This window comes from Egretta garzetta, unplaced genomic scaffold (genome assembly GCF_000687185.1).
Source record: "Egretta garzetta isolate BGI_Z169 unplaced genomic scaffold, ASM68718v1 scaffold46, whole genome shotgun sequence".
In the NCBI taxonomy this organism is placed as follows: domain Eukaryota; kingdom Metazoa; phylum Chordata; class Aves; order Pelecaniformes; family Ardeidae; genus Egretta; species Egretta garzetta.
The window spans coordinates 9030015-9038193 of NW_009260268.1; positions in this window are offsets into that span (position 1 = coordinate 9030015).

An 8179-nucleotide genomic window follows, 5' to 3' on the forward strand; every position below is an offset into this window, starting at 1 on the left:
AACAGCAGGATAAGCTGTTCACTTCAAGCATATTGATTGATTTTTTTTTTCCATTAGAGGTAGAAATATGTATATAAATAGTGTATTATGTGATTTAAAAAATACTCTCGTATGCATGGGCTTATCACAGTCTTTCAGCTCTTGTGAAACCCTTCCTGGACAATCAGGAGCTGAGGACACAAATAATTAAAAGAGATCCCTAAAATGTAATGCTTTATATATAGTGTGACAAAGACAGAACACATAAGGCAGACAGAATCCATTTGGGATGGGCCACTTACCACAGAGCCACCTGTGAGAAAGAGTGATCAGCCTATGACTGAAACTTTGTACCACCGCATGGACAAATTATGTCCAGTATATATCGGATAAACCCCCCCCTTTTATTCTGTTCTTTTTCAGGAATAGGAATGAAATTAAATGGGGTGTTCTTTCATCTCTATATAGACCATTCAGGGACAACAGCCAAAGACCAGATACTCACTTATCTTGTATAAATATGGAGAAGGAGAAAGACAGGTAGGAGAAAGACTGGAACACTAAACATTCTTTATACAGTCATGCTGAAATGAATTTGAGAGTGCTCACTTCTCTCCTGTATGAACCCGTGCTCTGTAGAAAAAACTAATGGTCTCTAAATTCAGTCCTGTCACCTGCTGTCTTTGGCAGAAGTGATGTAAAGGTGTACATTTCCTGCACCATGCTTGTGGGAAAGGTTGAAAAGATGCGGCTGTGATATCCCAGCCTCTGGTGCACAATGAACTGTGTGATGCTACTAACATTCAATAAGGAAATAGTACATAAGCAATACTAAATACATACAAGCCAAAGTAGCAAGGGGATATTGAATACTCAGAATAAACTGTAAGATTCATCTTGCTGCTAAGAGGCAAATTATTGCCAGTTAGGCCATTTAATTAAATACATGTTTTCTGCCACCTTGATTATGTTTAAAGTAACCACTTTTTGTCCAGCTCAGATTTTCCTTCACATAACACTACATTTAGTAAAGAGTACTATTCATAGCCTTTGAAGAAAATTCATGTATCGTCCATTCTTATTGACAGAAAATAGTTGCCCAGCACTCTAAAACCTCTGAAGGATCCTCATTAGATAAGGAAAAAGCAGATACACATGCAAACTCTTTGGAACTCTATGAATGAGATATCTAAGACAAAGAGCAGTTGCTCCTCTGATCCTAATGAGTTAATCTAAGAAGAATAAGTAAATCCAGATTTTGTAACTGCACCAACTCCTTTTGAATTTTTAAAGACTGGTAACTTTATCATTAACTACCTGCAGACTCAGTGATTTATCTATTACTAGCAGCACTAATGTATGCTGTGTGGTTGTAGGCAAAGGTACTTGACAACCATGGTCAATAGCTTTATGCCCCTTTCCAGCCTGAAGTCCAGTACAGTAGTAACAAACAATTTTTTTTCCTCACTCACCACTATACGTAGGCTGCAAAGTATCTTCTGATTGCTATATGTGTTTCTTAAAATGTATTTTAATTGACTGAAACTCTGAATTTAATTCCACATTTACTATTGACTACCCAGAAAAAAAGGTGTGGGGTTTTTTTGCCCAAGAGGCTAAATATCAAGCATAAGCTTTTTTCCTTCCTTCTCCCTTGGTTTAAGATTTGGTTTTATAACACAGGCATACTTTTAACGCAAATATGATTTAATGACTGTAATTTTTTTCTTCTTTTTTAATTGTATAAGAATGAACAGCAATAATTATTAGAGACAACTCTCCTATTTAGCAAAATATATTCAAAACTCGATATAATTTATCTCAGAATGATCATAAGTAGATGCAAAACATCCAGCTTGATAGCAAGGGATATATCAGGGAACATATTAGAAAATATTAGTGAATATCTAAACAGATACTAAAATAAATTGTTCTTTAAATATCAAATTATAACACAGAACACACATCTCAATTGTTATCTTTTATATTTGCTATATATTCTTTAAAAAATAACCAGCATGTACATTTTCTTTAATATGAATAGATTTAATACATAGAAAAAAATTAGTATACGCAACACAACTGTTAGCCAGCAACTTTCAGCTGAAGGAAAACATAGAATCATAGAATGCTTTGGGCTGGAAGGGACCTTTAGAGGGCATCTAGTCCAACCCTGCTGCAGTGAGCTGGGACATCTTGAACTAGATCAGGTTGCTCAGAGCCCCGTCCAACCTGGCCTTGAATGTTTCCAGGGATGGGGCCTCTACTACCTCTCTGGGCAACCCGAAAATATCCTGATAAACTGAAAAAAATACTGACTTACTTGCTTCTTTCACACTTTTAATGAGCAATTTTTATTAAAAAAAAAATCTTTCTTTAATGAAAGTCTTTTTGGTACTTCCTTAGCTATTATTCTGCTTTTCGTTCAGTATTCAGAGTCATGCACTAAGGGCTTTAACTTCAAGAATAAATAACTGATTATTCAGAGCTCTGTATCTCTTTAAATTTAGTATTTCATGCTACAAGTATATTACTCTTTGAATAATTACAACATATATTAATAGCAGCAAATATTCCACTGAATATTTAACTATTTTATAAATCTGTTGATTATATGCAACTTTCCTACCGGGCAACAATGGCAGAAGGAAGGAGTCCAATCAGTCCAAAAATTCTCTTCCTAAAGAAAAGACAGATATGACTCTTGTCATATCTGGAGCTGAATTACTTTTTTTTTTAAACTGGAGAAATTTAAAATAAAGCCTTCTTGATCACATTTTTAAGTTTGTTGTCCTGCACATGTAGAAACATTCAGCTATCTTTTTGGAATGCACAACTATGCATCATCACATAACGGGAAAAGAAAAAATACAACAAGCATGAACACAGGAAAATGAGTGACTCCACTCCCTGGTGTTTCCAGGATAGTCAATATATTTTCACAATTCCAAAGTGTTAATTGTCAGATTTACCGAACCCCACTCATTAATGGCAGTTGATATCAATATCCACCCAACCATACCTCTCTCTCTATATATATATACACACACAAACATGCCAATATTAAGTGTGACAACCGTGTGGCATGTTAGAAAGGGATATATTCAGTCCTGACAGAAGCAAAGGAACAAGTTAACCAGACACTTAAAATTATGTGATTGCAAACTGGTTTTCAGTTTTCTGTTTTTCCTTTCCCAACAAAGAATCTAGAACTCCACATAAAATACCCACATATGCTATACAGTGTGTATGAAGAAGTTTGGTACCATCCTGAGGCATCATGGTTGTCTAATGCTAGCCTGCGAGAAATGCAGCAGTGTTTTTGCAACTCCTTAGAAACTTAACTCAGGCCAAGACACAGACACCTCAGCATGCTTACAATTCACAGCCTAGAGTCCTCTCTTAACTGTAGGATCCAATCACAGTTCTGTTAAATAAATGGAGCAGGGCTTGCTGTATTCTGTTAAATCACAGCCAGGATAACAGAAGGAAGGGAGAAAACAAACGCCTCCCCGATAGCAACCTATTGTTGCTGTGTGTCCCCATTAAACAAAAAAGATTCAAGTCAACATATGGCAGAAGAACGATCCTACCCAGCAAGAGACAGGGCTATTGAAAACAGAGATGACTCTGCTCTGTTCCCCTTAAAGTTGTGCCACAGTGAGGCAAAGATTTCCGTAGTCTGAAGGAATAGAAACGATGTGTCAAGATTTATCCCACGGAACAGGGCATTTAACTGGGAGTGACACACCCTCATCTCTAATTCATGCTCCCAAGACAATTTGAATTCATGCAGTCACTCTAAAATAGATTATTTGGAGGGAGGAGATGGGCTTGAACGTTCTCAGACAGAACCAAACTGAATCTTCCAACTCTCATATCAGTAATCTAACAGATAAGTTGTTAAATAAAAGGTTATACATTTTCCCCATCCTTTGTGATAAAAGCAAGCAGCTGCACCAAACTAAGAAGCCTGGAAGATGAATGTGTACTTGGTGTGGCCTGAGAATACTGGCAAAACAGAGCCATTGGACACTTAAACTGAGGATTGTAAAAGGCTGAATGGGAAATAGGTGCTAAACCGCTCTAGCTGGTGCACACTGAATGCACTCAGAAATAAAATCCTAGACACTCCAGAGATACAAATTAAAATCAAGGAAGAGTCTTCTGATTTTAGGCATCTCCGGGGTTAGGCAGCAGCTCTGTGAGCTTTCTCGGATCGCATTTTTTGGACTTAGGCACCTGAATTCTCCGTAAATCCTACTTTAGATGCTTAAGTCCTTTATTGGATCTTGCCAATAAACTCTCTCTCTCTCTTTACTCTACCTGGTTAAGTATTTTAGATCCTATTATGTTTTGCCTCCCTTTCTATTTTTAATGAGATCCTTACGTTTCTAACATGTAGTTAACTGTTTATCCTATGTGTAGCTGTTTTTTTCATACTCACTAGTGCATACATAATTACTAAGTGTAATTAAATAATTTACTAAGGGCCTTACTTCAGAAGTACCAAGAACCCACAGCTCCAATTGCCTGAAAGGGAATTGAGATCCCTTGGAAAACCCATACTGCAGTGCTGTAGAGAAATGCCAGATACTGGTAGCAGTCTTGCCCTGTTCAGCTCACTTTTAACTTTTGAGACCAAGCTGCAAATGCAGCTTTGTGGACTCTCATACCTAAAAAAATTCACTCAAAGCCAACTTCTGCCCAGCACTGTGTTCCACAAACAAAGGCTAGTATTTGTTTTACTGCAGTGATGCTGAGCATTTTTCCATTTAAAAGCCTGCCCGCCGGAACTATCTCACTAAAGGCCCAAAAGTCTACTAGGCAACAAAGAACAAACTGAAACAAACCAAATCCAGGCTGGTTCTGAGGATTATTCCTTAGCCACGGCTGAAGTGACTCAAACATCACTGGTTAAAGTCTTCAAAAGCTATGCCATTCAAGAATTGCTTATTTTTAACATGGTTTGAGATTCTGGTTTTTAATTTTTTTCTAGAAGAAAATGTGATAATAGTTTCTCAGCAGAACAATTAGTTCTCAGGAACATTATGCTTTTTTTCTTTTTAAGAGCATGACTCCTATTTGCTTAATCTAATCTTTCTCCAATTAATTTTATTTTGCCTTTGCTACACACACCTAGCTAGCTACCCTTAAAGAAATGGAGGTAAAACAGCCAGAAAGCCATTACCACATTTCTCTTAGAATGTAACTACCTTCTTTGTGTTAACTACTTCTTCTTGGGATATACGCCAAGAGAGACCATAAAAATGGGGCTTGGCTCCAGATTGCCAGTACGCATGTCCACTGCCTGCCACTGCCTTTTTTAGGTCCACTGCCTGCCACTGCCTGTTCCCTTAGCCTGGGTGGGTTTTGCTTCATTTTGTTTATACTGCTGTTGATTTCTGAAGATCTTAAATAATTGTGTATAATTTAGCAAAAGCGGGGTCAAATACAACTTAAAACACTATTTTATTGTTATCTCATGTTTAATTGGGTTGTACACACTACTCATACAAGGAATTGCTTACACAAACATCCCATCAACAGCTTATAAAGCATAAGGAAGGAATGTATTTCTACCGCACTCTACTGAAGACACAGTACATTGTAGGTACCTTTCTGAACAAGGACAACCAAGACTTACATAAGCAGTTGTAAAATACTGCTCTACAGTAGGGAGGGGAATGACAATCCCTGGAGTCTCTTAAAATGGCCCATGCGAACTGTGCAATGGCATGGTCTTGTTTTATTTGTTTTAAAGTATCATTCATCTGACCCTACAAGAGGATAAAAAACAAACAGATTTCTGTGTGTGCTATTTTTAATGAGTGGTGGTGGAGCTGTGCATGTTATCTAATCTAGTAAAAAGTTGCACGTCTTTTTTTCCTTTCTTACATAACTACCACATTCTGATGGTAACACAGTGAAAGATTAGGAAATTGAGGGTTTTTTCTTATTTAGTTAAATATGCCAAAGGTGAAAAAATGCACCAAACCCAAAGCTTGAAAAATCAGCTGTAGCTTAAAGACATAACAACGACCACACTGGGCAATACCAAGGTCCAACTAGGCCCAGTATTCCATTTCCAACCATGATCAAAAATTAACATCTAGAGAACGAGGTAAATATACAGTCAGATTTCTCCCCAAATAATCTCCCAGATTCCAGAGATCTGTGCCTTGGGGATTTCCTGACACAAAAGTGATTACTTTTACATAATGGATGTAGTACGCCAGGCTCCAAAACTACTTGCTATCCAGAGGATTCCCTCCATTCTTGCAGCATACTGCTGACATGTATTTAAGAACAGATTTTAAATCTCAGTCTTTAATCTCATGAACTGCTTCATATTTCTATAACCACACCGAACAAACTTAAAGCAAAGATCAATCTTTTGTCTACCTGAACCTAGACAAGTTTTTTTTTTTCCTTGATGCATGGAAGGACTGAGTTCCCAAGAGAAACCTAAGAAAGCAAGGGCCACTGTGAATGTAGAGAACATGTATCACAAACATTAGCAGACAGTAAGGGATTACAGTGACAGTAAGTACTGCTAGCAGAAGGAGCAAGCTTGGAAGAAAAGGACTAACTAAAGATAGATTTTTAAAACTGGTGGAAGCAGTGTAAAACAGCAGGCTTCCTATCCCATCTATGCACCCATCCTACCCCAGCTCCCTTCTTTCACTGTTTTTAATTGTTTGAAATGAAGGATGAGGGGAAAAACCTCAACTCTTGTTCTCCAAGACCCTGCAAGTATTTTGTTCCTGCACATTGGAAATTATGTAAAACAGCTGACTGTAGCTGACAATACTGCTTGAAACATCAGTATGAATGCTAACATATGAACTTTTATAAGAATCATTAGAAATCGCAATGGTGGAAACAGGTTTCCATTTCCACTTGTTTTTAATTGTTCCTGAAGAAGACAACCTTATTATTCTAACTCCAGCTTTTTAAGGAAGTTCCACAACCCCCTGAACTTTGTCCTGTTTTATTTTTCTTCTCCATTTCCATAGGCAATCTAATCTGAAATGCAAAGTACTGTTCTCTTTAATGATAGCCCAAAGTACTTCTTTCAGAGTTTTACTTCTGTCCAAATTCTCTGCTTATCTGCCTGATACTTTGTGAAAGGTCAGCTCACACATGACATGTCTAAAACAGAATCTATAACCCATTCAAACCATTCACAATTCAAAGCATTTTACCTCATCCCACCACCATTCAAGTTCACACTACTGGCATCTCTTTTACTTTGATCTTCCCTTAGACCGCCACTTCATAACTCACACCATTCTTTAATGAATTAGTCTAAGACAGTATCTTTCCTATCTCTTCATGTTTAAAATATACCCGTGTTCTCCCCCATACTTCAATTACCATAACATCTTTTTTCTTTAAGAACTTGAAAGACACTGTAAAGGCAAAGGATGCAGTTTAGAATAGGTGAGTTCAGACAAAACATCTCAACGTAAATCCAGATGTGTCTGGTTATTTCCACTTGTGGCATCTTTGCCTATAGCCCTCTTAACAACCTTCAGTATCATCCTCCGGTCTGTCATACATGAAATATAGCTGAAGCCAAATATAGGTTTGTTCCTTTCATAAGGCCATAAATAATTTTCCTGATGTGCAAGTCTTGCCTGGAAGGTTTTAGAGGAACTGTTCTATTTATTTGAGACTTCTAGTTTTATGACAATCTGCTAACTTAAAAAAACAGCATTGTAGCAAATGTAAATACATAGCATTTATGCACTGCATAAAGGCTTTAAGCTTTCATTAGAGGCTGACATACATCTGGAAACCCCAAACATTTCCCCATGAAAATGCACTACTACTTAGTTTAGGTAAAGTAGATCAGGTACTTCCCCCAAAGTGCTCGACTTACTATTTTACACTCGTGGAAAGCAAAGTTTACCGCACCAACTGGCTGTTATGGCACTGCACACGCACGGCAGGTCTACACAATGAAAGCATCGGACCCTGTCCTACGGGCACGCCACACGAAGTGCTGGAAACATTCACGGAAAGAGGGAGAAGTACATAAATCCTAAGGACAACGAGCTTTTTCTTAATCTTGTTACTTTTATCGTGTCCTCCGTTAAAAATACTAGCGCAAGAAGCAAAACGGGCCAGCCCAAGCGGCCGGAGACGAGTGTGAGCATCAGACGCCGGGAGGGCGGCCGCGCACGGGCTGCCC